This window comes from Macrotis lagotis, chromosome 4, assembly GCF_037893015.1.
Source record: "Macrotis lagotis isolate mMagLag1 chromosome 4, bilby.v1.9.chrom.fasta, whole genome shotgun sequence".
Taxonomy (NCBI): Eukaryota; Metazoa; Chordata; class Mammalia; order Peramelemorphia; family Peramelidae; genus Macrotis; species Macrotis lagotis.
The window spans coordinates 36,597,126-36,612,585 of NC_133661.1; the positions used below are offsets into that span (position 1 = coordinate 36,597,126).

A 15,460-nucleotide genomic window follows, 5' to 3' on the forward strand; every position below is an offset into this window, starting at 1 on the left:
CTTCTTCCTCTTACCTTTAAAATCTTGGCAGAATCCTGGAGCCCCTTTACATCATCTGATCCTGACATACCATCAAGTTTTCATTCTATATCTCTCCTTTTGTACCACAAAACTCTTAGGAAAAGTTGACTGTACTTTTTATCTCTACTTAATCACCTCTCACTCACTTTTCAACACTTTTTAATCTGGCTCCTGATCACTCTATGACTGAAACTGCTCTAAGATGGCAGATAGTCTCTTAGCTGCTACTCATTCCCCCTTGACCTCCCTGTGGACCACCTCTTTTCTCCTACATAGTATTTTCCACTCTGAATTCCATGGCCCTGTGTACTCCTAATTTTCTTCTAGTATAACCTGCTCAGTAAAAGTAAGGAGGTCCTCCCTCCTCAGGTTGGTCCTGTGCAAAGCACATAATCTTAGAGCATTAGATTCCCCGTCTATAAAAAGGGGGTGATAATACTTGTTCTATCTGAGAGGGTTGTAAGGATCAAGTGTCATGGTGTACACAATTTTTAACAATGAGCAATATTCAGAATTCTGAAAATTGATCTTTACTCTAGAAATAAAAAAAGAATGAAATTCTCTACAGATTAAAACAAATAAACTATCCATTAGAAAGTCCCAAACTAGGGACAGAAATATCATTTTGTGTTGTTGGGTGGAGGATGACTTGTGGCTAAGTTATTGAAGCTAGCTACAAATTTTAGCTAGGAAAAGATATGTCTCTTAAGACAAATTTCTAAGATAAAAACTATTGGTAATGTTATTACCCTATCACCCTTTGAAAAAGTTAAAAAGTGGGTAAGGAAGGCTTTTGTATGCTGTTGATTCCTTTTAAAAAAAAACCTGTTTACATGCACAAGAGTAAATTCAGAGACAGCAATAGGCTGACAGAGAAGTGTTTAAAGATCTGTGATAACTTAGCTGAACCAATCTGATCAGTAATAGAAGTTAAGTATAAAGAGACTCTCAACCAACCACTTAAAACTGCCAATATAGATACCTACAATGGCAGTTTTTAGTTCAAGGTCAATTTTAAATTCTTTTTCCAAGATGAAGTAAAGATATCTAAAGATCTTATACTAAGCAGCTCCTTATACTCCCCACACAAAAATTTGAATATTTCTATCAACTATTTTAAGATAAAAACAAAAATGATGATTTGTTTTCATTGTTTTCCTTTGTAAAGATAAGGGCAAAAAATCCAAATCCTAAGATCACTGGTTTACACTAAAAACAAACTTTTAGTGCTACAAATTATCACATTTTTTGCTCACAAACTATTAGATGTACTGGAATTTCCTGAGTTGAAATGCAAGTGCACTTCTCCAAATGTTCTTGGATCATTCTGAATATACTATGTCTAAACTTAAATTTATACATGTTGCTTTTCCTATTAGAAAATGAGCTCCTTGAGGGGAAAGTTTCACTTTAATCTTTGTATCTTCAGACCTGACACTCAGCAGGCACTTGAGTGTATTGCTTGGAATATATAATCCCAGAATTTTAGTGCCAAAAGAGGTCCTTAACCTATCATAGTCCAACCCCTGATTTTGTACTTGTCTGAAGTCCTCCTGTGGGTTAGTGGTAGGGCCAGGATTAAAATCCAAATCGCCTGGAGTCAGTTGTCTTTCTAATACTATGCTGTTCTTTATTCTACTAACTTTCTGGGTCCATTTTGGAATACACAATAGCTAACTTCTACCCAATAACTTCTGTTGATATTCCTGGGAAGCAAAAGTCCTTAATGCAGTTTCTAAAATATACTGGGCGGGGCGGGGGTGGTGGTGGTACACACACTCTATTTAGCCAATACAGCCTTGAGATTTTTAAAACTGCCATCTTCCAAGCATCTTTAAGACAATATTACCACGTCTCAGCTTCTCTCCTGAGCTCCAATATCCAATCACCAACTCTTCCCTCTGGCCACCGCCCTTTCCCAGTTCTTGCTACTACCACCACCACCAAGCTCACAACCTTGGGGCTGTCTTGGAGTCCTCACTCTAACGATCCCACACAGTCAACTTGTTGTCCAATCTTGTTGTTTCTACTTCAAGACATCACTCCACTAACACAGCTAGTTAGTCCAGGTCCTCATCACATTCTGCAGTAACAGCAAGAGAACCAGTAAGCTGCCAAGGGATTTTCTTAAGACATAGGTTTGACATGTCATACATACTCTCCACTCTCACTCCACCCTGCTTTGGTAAACTCCAGTGGCTCCCTATTGCCTCCAGGACCAAATAAGACAAAGTCCTCCATTTAGATTTGAGGTCATTTACAACCTGGCCCCTTCCTACTTTTTCCCAATAGTTTTCCTGTGATCCTCTCCACAATTCTACCAGTCCACTGAGGCTCCTCCTAGATGCCTTATTCCAGGTAATTTCATCAGCTATTCCCCATTCCTGGAATGAGTCTCCCCCTCAGCTCCCCCTCTCAACCTCTCTGGATGTAAGACTGTGAGCTCAGATCCCACCTTTATAGAAGGCAGACTGTTACATACAGAGAATAGTAAGGAAGGAAGTAGGATATAAAGGAGAATAATAATTAATCTAGAAAGGTAGGATTTAAATGTCAGAGGATTTTGTCTTTTTTCCCAAAGGGAATAGGGAGCCATAAAAATGTTTGAAGCAGAAAACACACGTCATGTTCAGACTTGATTATGATTTTATAAGTTATGGAGGATAGATTGGAAAGGGAAGAGACTAGAAGAGAGAGAATTTGGAATACATTTAGGTGGCTATTGCAATAGTCCAGGAGGGCAAGAAATGGTGTGCTTGTAGTGACAGGGGAGAGAAAGGAACAGAAAAAAAAAAGATAAATTTTGGGAATTGAGTGGATATTGGGGAAGGATAATAGTAATAACAACAAATAGCTTTATATGGCGCTTTACAAATATGATCTTGTCTAATCCTCACAACAGCCCCTTATAACAGATGCTACTGTGATTCCTATTTTACAGATTAGAAGACTGAGGTCCAAACTGGTAAAGTGTTTTGACCAGGATCACGGAGTTATTAGATATCTAAAGTCATACAGAACTCAACTCTTCTTGATTTTAAAATTTCAAGTCCAACATTCAATGTCCTACCTGGCTGCCAAGAATGAAAAGTCATTTGATTCCTGGGTAGCAAATTGTATCCTCAACAGAAATGGGTTAGAGAGAAGGGTAGCTATAACAGGGTGAAAGAGGAGTTCTTTTTTGGACATGTCTAGGACATGTCTTTGCACATCAAAAAGAAGAAGAAGGCAAAGACAGAGGTATTGTTATAGTGCACCTCAGGAGAAAGATGGCGATTAGATATGGAGATAATATAGATATGGGGAGATAAGTGGAAGGAGTGTCCAGAGAAAAGATCCCAAGATAGAGCCTTCAAGTATATCTGTGAACAAGAGATGGAACACAGATGATAAACTTGCAAAGTGGATCAAAAAAGGATAGCATCAGACAAATAAGGAGATAACTACAAGAGAGACACTACAATGTCACAAAGACCCAGGGAGGAAAGAGTATAAGGAAAAGGAAATGATCAACAATGTCATTCAAAGTAGAGAGGTCTAAAAAAAAAAGATTAATGGATTTATTATCCAGAAAGTTCATTGATGACTTTGGAAAGAGCAGATTTAGTTGAGGGATAACAACAGAAGTCCTTCTGCAAAAAAAAAAAAGCTAAGTAGATGATGAGAAAGTATCTACAACAGCAGACAGGCATAGTTTTTTTTTTAAGAGTTTGTGGAAGATAGGAAAGATGTAGGATAATTAGCTTTAGGAAATGATAAAGAAAAGGAAAGGTTAGCATGGCAGAGATCTAAGCATATTTACAGCTAGCAGGGACAGAGTCAATGGATAAAAAAATAGATTATATATTGCCTTTACTGTCAGACTAGTTTGATGGGTTGATTAGTTTTGCTGAATTGCTTTTTTTTTAAACATTCATTATTGGGGATGGTTTATTAAGTATTCAGGAAGTAATACCACATAAAAACAAAAGACATCGGTAAAAATAAGAAAAAGTTTAACAAAAAATGGAAGGCAGAAAATGAGTCAAGTTCAAGAAGAAAGAAGAATAAGATATCAAGGAAACAAGTAAAAGAATGGGCAAGGAAAGGGGCCAGCTTTCTTTCCAAGATGGGGACAAAGCAGAGAAGGAGGAGAGAATGAAATATGGATTTGGAGAAGAGAGTAAAGCATAAATCAAAATCTCCTGCTGAGAGGGAGGGGGAAGGCAAGTTAATGATGCCTTTGGTTGTCGATGTATTTTGTAACTGCACTTATATTAAACTGGCATGCTCATTACTGAGAAATCTATAGTCTAGATCCTGATTTCTTTTATTAAAAATACCTCTCTCTAGAGGAAAATATGCCAATGTTTTATGGGCTTCAGCTTTGCATGAGCACTAAGACCAAAGCCAAAAGAATCCAAGAGTCCTGGCCTTGTCAAAGATTCTTGGGGTATACTAGACAGCTGCTGGTAGTAGTTGGGGGCTCTCCTTCTTCCACCAAGTTTGATAACATTCTACCATAAGGGTAAGTGCTTCAGAAGAAGTTATGACAATTATACTTCCAGGAAGTATGATAGGCAAGACTAATTTTTCATTGATCTGTGGATAGTGCACCATATTTCTTCTACAAGTGATAAATAATAGCTATGTATGCACAAAAAGCAAGTTGATTTCCCTCATGGAGAATGTAATGAGGCCAGAGAAATATCTCTACAAGTTTTCAAGGAGAATTAAGTTGTTGCTGAAGCAAAGAGGAATCTAACCTTAGGAATGCATGTCACAAAATGGGCAACAAAGAGAGAGATTAAAGCTGGACTCTGTAAGTTCAGCAGCTTCTCACATTCAAATCATTGGAAAGATGCTACCTAGATAGAATTGTTTGCAAAGCACTATATCTCTATATCTATCTATCTATCTATCTATATATATATATATATATATATATAAAGAGAGAGAGAGAGAGAGAGATCATCTTATTTGATCCTCACAACCCAACCCAACCTGTTTTCTTCCCTGCAGTCAAATAAAATGGAAGCAGTTCAGAAGAGAGAGAAAAACAAAAATGAATTAGACAGTATCTAAGAAAAGGATTTTATTTCCATAGCTTATTTATAGATATGCAGTTACTGAAATTCATGAAGAATACATAAAGAGAACCAATAAACATATATTACTAGTATCTTACAGATCTGATCAAGATTTTAGCCTGAAAACAAGAAGAAAAAGGGAGAAAACTGTCCTCTTTATCTGCTAAAAAAGAATAGCATAGGAAAATATCACTAGAGAAGAACAGTAATCCACAAGAAGCAATAACCCCAAAGGGAGCAAACTATAAAATTCATGAGTTCAGATATCTATCTACAAATGCAAAAGGTATGGACCACAAAAAATGCAGAGCAAAAATTCAATTATATAGATGTCACTGAGACTTGGTAGGGTCCAATCCAACCGGATTCAATAGCATTTATTAACTATGTGCTGGCACTGTCAGTAAATGCTGAGGACACCAAGAGAAAAGAAAGTATGGCCACTGTTCTCCCTCTCCCTGCTCATATGCTACTCACACTCCACTGGAAAGGAGCCTAAGACTATGAGGGTGCAAAAATTTGATGATGCTATCCCAAATCAAGCAGGGTATCCATAGTCAGTGGGGCATGAGCTGAAGCCACTGGAATGGACTTGGGGCTGAAAGACAGTTCTGGGAAGGAATGCTGAATTCATAAGAAATATTATATGGAAGGGGTGAAATAGTCACACTGTCTGGTAGGATGATAAGTTGATGACAAAAATCAAAAACTGGAGACAGGAGGAACAAGATGGAAAGCACTGGGTCAGAATGAATAAAAGGACAAAATTAAAATGATATTATGTTTGAAACACATTTAAATGGAAGGAAGAAACAACCAAGGAGTTTAGTAAATAGATTCCAAACTGGGCCTAAAAGCCCGATATCCCAGTGAGGAGGAATTTCAATTATCCTCCATGAACTGTACTTTTCAACCTCTGCCAAAGAGAGAGTGATGTTAAAAAGTCTTATCTCATTTTAATGATAATTTTATTCTTCCAAAGGTAGAACAGAAAAGAAGCATTGTTCTAAATCTGATTATGAGCAAAAAAAAGAGTACTTATTATTGAAGAAATGATGGAGAATTTGCAGTCACAAACAGGGAATTGCTAGAAAGTTTTTATGCTTCAGTTTCCTCATCAAGGATAAGATTTCTGGGGGAGATTCCCCCCAACCCTTCTATTTCCCCCAGCTTCTCTCCCCAGGACTCTACCAATGTCTCCCAGCTGCCAGTCTTCCTGTCACAATCATCTTGTGCCTTTTCTGTACAGAACTACACATGTTCATGATTCCTCACCCTCTTAGCTGGTGTCCTCCCTGGTGCCCAGCATGGAATACACATTGAATTATGCTTGTGAATGGATTAGTGTGAGAACTCTGTCCACAAAGTAGATTAAACTCACCTCCACTTTGTAATTTAGGATATTAAAAAAGTGGCTGCCCACAGTCACTGAGCCAGAAGTACCAGGGAAGTTAGTCACAGCTTTCCTGGGTTCAAGTGCACACAGTCCTGAATCCAGAGTCCAAGACCAGTCCTGAACTCCCCTTGGATCTGACCTGGACTAGCTATGTGATTGGTCACTGGCAAGTTACTTAATCTCTAGAAGTATCGATTTGCACCCCCTCATAAAGAGGGGATAATACCCAAAGGGGATTCCTGTGTCTCAGAGTGTTGTTTGGAGACTCAAAATATAAGACACTTTGCACACTTTAATGAGAAGAGATCAAAAATGGTCATCAACTTTTGAAACAAAGGATTAACTATGAAGACTCCACTGGGATGACCACAGAAATTCAAGACACCAGGACTAGGAAAATTATATTCCAGGGTCCTAAAAGAATGGTTAACTGTGGTTGTTAGTCCATTGCTAGTATTTTCTGAAAAATTTTGGTGAAGAAGAGAACTGCTCAAAAAGAATGATGATTTATTCTCATTTTAAAAGAAAATGAGGGGTGGCTAGGTGGTGTAGTGGATTAAGCACCGGCCCTGGAGTCAGGAGTACCTGGGTTCAAATCCGATCTCAGACACTTAATAATTACCTAGCTGTGTGACCTTGGGCAAGTCACTTAACCCCATTTGCCTTGCAAAAATCCTAAAAAAAATGCCCTAGCATGATTATAATTATCATTTTTGTTTATTATTAAGTATGGACTAGATGATCTAATAGGGTTTTCCCTAACTATTAAGTTTCTTTGATCCTATGCTACATACAACAAACAGTTTTGTTAACCTGGAATTTGATGTATTTTTTTAAGTAAGAGGATATACATACTATCATTTTGCATAATACTTTTATGAGACATTATAAGGAAAAAGAAACTTACACAGGTCTAGGGTATATTGGTTATGATATTTATTTTTAAATTATTACCATAAATGAAATGTAAAATATTGTTCGTGTATGTTGCTTCAAGGGTTTTTTAAAGAGAAAAAATGAGGAAGCAAGCACCAAAAGAAGAGAAAAGTCAACATCACTGATTCCAAGGTTTAACAATAAAAACTAGAAAGTCTCCAAGTGATGAGCTACAGAAGGAAGTGTCCACCAGACACACTGTTCCCAAAGTCATCAATTGTCAGAATAACCATTGTGGAAAAAAAGTCCGTCCACTGCTGACAAGACCAGTCAACCTGAGTGATACAGACCTCCTGAAGACCAAATGGGAGGTGGCTAACATTTAGATGCTTATTGCAAGTGACAAAATAAAAAGTAGTTTGGCTTTGGGCAAGAATCTTACTTAAGCTGGCCTCAGTTTCCTCTGTAAAATGAAAAAGTTGGATTAGATGGTCTTCAAAATGCCTTTTCCAGCTCTAGATTTATGATAGCAAACAAAAAACAGCAAATAGCCAAACATTAATATCAGAGGTTAAAGTGTGAATTAGCCTGTTCAAATTATCAGTGTCTCTCCTTTTAGGGAGGTACCAGACCAAGGAGCTAAAATGAAAATTTTACCATAATTTTGGACTGAATCTTAGTATAGCTACTATTCCTAAGTTTTGGATTCTATTAACATGTTACTTTTCTTTTTTTCCATTAGAGGCACTTTTCACATAATAGCAAGGAAGTTTAGAGAGGAATTAGTAACAAAATGCTTTTTTTTCTCTTTTGAGGAGCAGTATTGGTGTTTTTTTAAAAAAAAATGGTGGGTATAGCCTATTCATTTAAATTGGATATTTCCTAAGTTTTCAAAGTACAAGATATAAATTACTTCTGACCATCTTAAAATATGGCAGCTAGGTGGTAAAGTGGATAGAGTGCTAGCCTAGAGTTAGGAAGATTTATCTTCCTGAGTTCAAATTTGACCTCAGTCATACTTATCAGCTGTGTGACCCTGGACAAGTCACTTCACCCCATCTGTAAAATGAGCTGGAGAAAGAAAAGGCAAATCACTCCAGCCTCTTTGCCAAGAAAACCCAAATAGAGTCACAAAAAAATGGAACATTACTGAAAAATGACAATCTTAAAATAAACAAACCATCAGGACTATTTTTGCCATGGTCTAAAATTACTGTTCTTATGGCCCTAGGATGATAAGGAAAATGCTGTCTCTCCATTCCAAATAAATGAGCCTCAGGTACTCAAATTAAACTGACAGAGAAGGCAGCAGAGATCACTGAATTTGCAGTCAAAACAAAAATAGTTTTTCAAATGGCTGATGCTGACCTTGGACAAGTCTCTTACCTTCTCTTTGCTTCGGTGTACTCTACTGCAAAACAATATGACACTAGCTAGAAATAAACTCTAGCCCAAACAAATAAATGTACTTTATTTTGCCAGATTTGGAATTTAGTGTAATCTTTTCTTCTCAGAAAACCCACTAAGACAAATGCCGTTATTCAACAATAACCAAACATTTTTATGCTTGTGTAAGTGACACAAAATAAACTGTTTTTTGGGAATAAGAGAAAGCTGAACCAACAAATCTGTGAAAAGGCTAAGGAGGAAAGAGTTGGCTGGAAAACACACTACAGTTACTCTTTCCTGTTACTTTCAATCTTTCCTTCCTACTGGTAAGATTTGGGATTTTTCAACTTGTTGGCCTGGAGCCAATCCATAAAAGAACTAGGAGCCCAAGTCCTGGCTCCTCAGAGCCCCTCCCCAAGGCAGCTCTCGGCGCCCTGGCTGACATGCTTTTCAAGGCCTGCTAGACTCCAGAGCAGACTTTCTGGCTCCACTTCCATTGTTTGCACGGCTACTTTGCTCCTTATCCATGGCTTGGATTAGCATAAGAATATTGTCTTCCCCTTAGCAAGCAATCCAACCATTCCTTCTCTTTGACTCTCTCATCCCTATCAACATCCAGGCTAACAACATAACAGAACTTTAAAACAAAACAACAAAAACCTCCTCTCCCCCTTCTTTAACTAAACCCTAAGAGCTTTAGAAATTTGATAAACAGAAAGGTTTCTTTGGATGTGTACCCATTCAAGCTGGATGCCCAGAATGCCCAGGCGGCATTACAGATGGCCCAGGAAGGCAGCAAGAGGGGCTGCTGGGGGGAATGGGAGCAGGACTTTGAGGGACTCCAAAGATTCTCTCTGAAACAACAGCCCAGTTTTCAAGGAACATTCTCTTCCAATTTGGTTTATGTGAATGAGAAACAGAAACCAATAACATACATTTGCATTACACTGTAGGTTCTGCAAAAGCACTTGACAGAGTTTCTCATTTGAGCTTGACAACCCTAAGAGGTAGTTATTCCATTTAATATCATCAGCATATGACAAAGGAGGAAACTGAGAATCAGAGCAGATGTGGGTTCCTCCTGGTCTCAGAATTTAAGTGAAAATGGAATCCAAGTACTCACAATATGGGGGTAAGGATCACAAAAATCAACAAAGACACATGGTGATACAAATAAAAAGCAGCACACTGTCAATAAAAGACTGGTACAAGAGAATCAGAGGACAAGATATTATGGAAGAAACATGACCAGAAAAGTAGGTGTCAGCCATCAAGCAAGAGTGAGGGATAACCAGTGGCTAACTCTTATTTACCAGTGATAACCCTGTAGCATCAAAATAATCTATCCACAACACTCCATGGCCCCTTCTAGAAAGTCTCGATGAGGGAGGGTCTGCTTTCCTGTGATCTATACTCCAGGATCCACTGAAGTATAAGATTATATATGAAAATCAAAGAATGCAAGACTCTAGAGGTCAGAGGAAAAGATCAAAGGCACAGGGTACAGGTTATCTGTTCAATGTTTTGAAAACTTCCTATTAACAGCCTAAATTTTTACAAGCTTTTAAAATTATGCCATACTGTTGACTCATATTGAGTTCTGCTGTTCATTGAAAACCCCAGATCTTTCTGTCTATGTGATGCCATCTTACACAGATACAAGCTGGGCCTTTTCAAATCCACATATAGGACTTAGATTACTACTCTCAGATAGCTCATTTATTTTTAACCCACTTTTTCAGTCTTTTGAGGTTGTTTGAGAATCTTAATTCTTTCACCTATCTAGCCCTTCCAGAAAAGAAATGAGATTCAATCTATTAATTTTTAAAATTTATTGGTTTCATTTAAAAAATGCATAGTTCTCACTTTACTGAAATTCAACCTCATGTAAAGAATTCTTTTTTAATATTTTGCTTCTTTTTCAAACTACATGCATCAGAAGTTTTCAACAATCATTTTTGCAAATAATTTTACAAACAATTTTATGTAAATAATTCTTAAAGAAATCTAAATTCAAAAAAACCCCAACCTTATGTTAACTTTACTGTACAGTTGTGCTCCCTGTCTCAACTCCTGCCCCTCAGTTCGGTGCTCTGTGGCCTCCAACACCACTAAAAGAACCCCCCCCCCAAAAAAACTCTCCAAGTGAAAGCAGAACAGATGCCAGGAAAACTGCTCCTAGACTGAAGGCTTGATTTAATCTGAGGCCTCCTTTTCCCAGTTCTGCTCAGCACCATGAGTCTGGTAGGCCCCAGTATTCCTCCTCCTCCTACTGGAACCTCTCTCTTCCCTGGGGTCCCAGGCTTCCCAGCACATTGAGGCCAGGCCTCTCTCTCCTTGCTCCGTTCCCCAGATCCTCAGGCAAAGTAGCATCATGCCAAAGTAAAACCTGCTTTATATAGAGGTCTGCCCACATGGTTCTGTCAATCAGGCAATAGACTCAAGAGTCAGAAGAACCTGGGTTCAGCTGCCATCTGAGCTCTGTAATCCTGGACAAGTCCCAACCTTCCAGAGTTTCAGGTTCCCAGCCGCAAAGGTCTAGAAAGTTGCCAAGGCACCTTCACCCTCCCCACAAAATCTATGATCCATTTATAAAATGTATTTATGAGGTTACCAATGAAAAATAGAAAAAGGAAATCCCTTCTGTCAAGCTGACACTGTGATGCTATTAGGACCTATGGTGTGTCCTTAACCTGTTTCTCAAGAGCGCAAGGTAGCTTTCTAAGTTTTCATGTTGTTCAGTGATGTCCAACTCTTCAGGACTCCATTTGGGGTTCTTCTGGTGGAGACACTTCAGCTCATTTAACAGATGAGGCGCTGGGGAAGGCAAGGCGAAGAGAAGCTGAATTAGAACTCCAGGCCTGGCCCTTTGCACAATGGTGCCACCTCACTGCTCTATATGGTCACTAACCATTCTTTACATTATCCATTGCAGAATTTTTCCAAGAACCAAGGGCAAGCTGGGCTATAGCTAACAAAATCCACCTTGCTCTGTTTTTTAATTGGCCTATCTAACACTTCTTTAATGTTGTAGCACCAATCATGGAGTCAGTCACTAGGCATCTAGCATATATGTGTTCAACATGCCAGACCCAGTCTTGAGCAATGTGGCTAAAGATAAAAAAAAAAAAAAAGAATCTTAAAGACCTTCCATTCAATGGGGAGATGCAGCCCAGAAAAGAGGCTCAAATCGGACTGGAGAGTAGGGAGGAAGGAAAGCAGCCTGAGAAGAAGGACTGGCAGGGGAAGAGATTCTGGGCCAGGAGGAAGAGGTCAGATCCCACAATACACCATTCCCCAAGACTCAATGCTCTCATTTTATAGATTTAGAAAACAAACCAAAAAAAAAAAAAAAAAAAAAACCTTTTGAGACTCAGAGAGACTAAACTCTACTAGCTGAAACTTTTACTGCATAATGGTTTTCAAGAGCAACAATAAGACTTTTTCCCAGCAAAATTCTTTGGCCAAGAAATGTGATACAACTGTTGAATTTATGAAAGGGTGACTTTTCTAGTTTTCTCTATGGGAAAAATTAAGTCAATGACTTGGGATATCAAAATAAGCCCACCTTCACTAAAGGAAATATGACCAATTCATTAGAATTTATAAGGTTAACATAAAAACACTGCAGAAAAAGTAGCAAGATTTTCCATGACTTAACCAGAAGGGCTAATATGTTTGCTAACATTGTAAAATAACAAAATCATTTCAGATTTCAATCAAGTTTTTCCTACCTTAAGAGGTATGGATAAGACCTTTTAAAAGAAAAGGTATTGCTGGGTTTTTTTAATGCTAATGTTTCAAAATATTTTTTTCTTCCACGTTTCATTTTATTTGTACCACTGACCACATCTCCTGATGGGAGACATAATCACAAAATTTTTAGAATTGGAAGATACTTTTGAGATCAAGTCCAACTTGTTCATTATACATGTGAGGAAACAAGCAAAAGGGATGAAATGATTTGTCCATAGCTATATAACTGGTAGAGTATATAATGACTCTAGTATCTCTTCAAACAATTGCCCCAAACAATTTTGATACAATATCTTAAAATATGTATCTGATAAATATTAGGTATAATTAACCACCACCACCAATCAAAATTAATCATATGTACTTCCTTTAATCTTCTTCCTTACTCTATCAATAATTTGAGTATATAGCATCAAGGTTGTCAAATCTATTTATATAAAAGTGATGGGAGTTTTATGAACTCTGAGGCTCCTTTTAATTTGAAGATTCTATAATTCTAAGAGGTTATGAGTACAAGTTATCTTACTATGTAGAAAAAAAGTCTCACAAACAGCATTGATCAACTGAAATATGATACAAACTTGCTATATATCGATACTGTAGGTTAGTATCAAGAGAAAATTACTTTTAAATCAAATGAAGTGGCATAAAAACTGATAAAAACACATAACTAGACTAGAGAATTACAATTTATCATTCCCTATAAAGAAAATTTGAATTAGAAAGGATTGACTTGATAAACTGGTCCAATATTTTCCCCCACAGAGAGACTAAAACCAGACAGCTGTAACTGAACCAGAAGGTGTTATATCATGGATAAATGAATGCAGTTCCTTCTCATTTCAACTAAAATGATATATAAGCCATCCCATTTCCCTACTAAAAGGATAAATGTATATCAAGATGCAGCTGAATTCTTCATTGCTTTACAGGATACATTCAAGTTTGGAAAATAATGTGATAAGGCAATTAAAGCAATTTAAGGATGTATTTTAAATGTCCTACAATAGGGAAGTAATAATTTTGCTGTTTGTTTGTTTGGGTTCAATTCTAGAAAGGCATTGTATTTTAGGAAGGACATTGATACAACAAAGAATACCCAAAGAAGGACAAAGGGCCATAAATCCATGTGCAATGATCACCTGAAATAGGTGGTTGTACAGAATATCACTTCTTGGCATCACCTGACACATCTGCAGACTGTTGTGGCTGACAGCCATTCTTTGAAAGACTAGACATCAGACTGGAGAAAGCCAAATTATGTCCCAGTTGTCAAAGAGAAAAGAACAGATTCTTGATCAAAAGACCACTGAGTTTGATTTTTGATATCTGGCAAAATTCTAGAACATATTGTTAAAGGAACAATGAGTGAATATATAGTAAAGGCAATGGTGACTCCGGTGGGGGGAGGAGAGGGGAGGCAGAAAGATTTCATCATGAAGAGAACATGCCAAACTAGCCTTATTTCCTTTTTAAACTGTTCTACTAGTTTGCTTGAACAGGGGAATGCTATAGATCTAGTTTGCCCAGATTTTAGGAGAGCAGTTGACAAAAAATGTCAAGCCATTCTTGTGTAAAAGATAATGTTGTCCTTCATTCTCGAAGAAGACCATGACATCATGGAGATGTCATGACAAGCAAGTGAAGTGAATCTGAGTGAGGGGGTGCTGGGCTAAGTCACCAACCCCACTTTCTCCTCTGGAGCCATCTGGACCCAGTGACCAGATATGAATCAGGATTAAAATGTATAAAGAGGATGACTGAACACATTAAAAATGATGAGAGCACCAAGTGAGGCAATGTAGAGTCCAAAGTGAAGGGAAACTGGCACAGAGCTTTGAGAACACCGGTGGCCAGTGGGAGGGACACAAAGAGGTGGAGACAAAGCTGTGAACCAAATGAGAAGAACTAGAGAGACCAGTTTCCAAAAGAAGGTGATCCATAATGTCAAATTCCACAATGAGACTAGGAAGTAATAGGAAAGAAGTATTTTTTTAAATCAGTGATAACTTTGGAGAGGGTTGCTCCAGTTGAATGATGAGGTTTGAAACCAGACTGCAGAGGGTTTAGGAGGGAGGGAGGGAGGGAGGGAGGGAGAGAGAGAGAGAGAGAGAGAGAGAGAGAGAGAGAGAGCGCTGAGGAAAAAGAGAGGAAACACTGAGCATAGACTTACTTTTCAAGAACACTGGCAGTGAAAGGAAGGTGTGAGGTGGAATGGTAGATTAAGGAGGTAGGAGACCTGAAAAGTCTGGCCAGGAAAATAAGAACATTTATATGACTAGAGAAGTTGGCAGAATTACAAACTTTGGAGAATCAAATATTTAGAACTGGAAAACAACCAGGATAGTTAAGGGCCTTGGGTCCACGCCATATGTGTATTGGTTTATTCAAAAGAGCATTTATTTATTATGAGCTTCCATTCCTGGCAGATACTGTCCTAGGTGCTGGGTTGCAACAACAACAACAAAAAAAATGGTCCCTGACCTCAAGAATAGTATGTTCTATAGGAAAGCTCAACATAAATTCAGCATCTGCAAAATATACTCAAATCAATCTGTGATCTCCTAGATCCTGAAGTTCACTCCAGTGATGCAAAGCATCAACTCAAACACGTCTGCCTAGCTGTGCAACTTCTATTTATATCCTGAAAACATTTCCCTCAGTGCCCAACCACCCAAAGGACAGTACTAGGGTCCTAGTGGAGTGCTCTGATAGTCTACCTTTTACCCATCTCCTTTTTCTAGTGCCCTCCAGACTCTCCAGACTTCTTAAATCATGACACAGCAACCTCTTTATCCTGCAAGGTTCCTTACCCCTGAACTTCACACACCAGAAGGACCCCTTTGCCTCTGGGCTCTCTCTTCTGATGGACTGGTTCCTCCCAGAACCTTCACCTAAAGGAGGATGCCAGACTAGCCCTGCCCTCATTCTGAGGCAACCTACACTCTTGACT

At 38.2% G+C, this 15,460-nt stretch overlaps 1 protein-coding gene across 2 annotated transcripts in view; it reads right to left on the reverse strand.

The window, feature by feature from the left end:
* Nucleotides 1-15,460, reverse strand: part of BMPR1A (bone morphogenetic protein receptor type 1A) — a 119,893-nt gene that overhangs the window by 37,856 nt on the left and 66,577 nt on the right. The window contains exon 3 of one of the 2 annotated variants that reach the window (XM_074232545.1): nucleotides 11,445-11,568. The exons of the other annotated variant lie outside the window; for it this stretch is intronic. The gene's annotated coding sequence lies outside the window, so the exon portion shown is untranslated. The remainder of the gene's footprint in view (nucleotides 1-11,444; nucleotides 11,569-15,460) is intronic. 2 annotated transcript variants of the gene reach the window in all.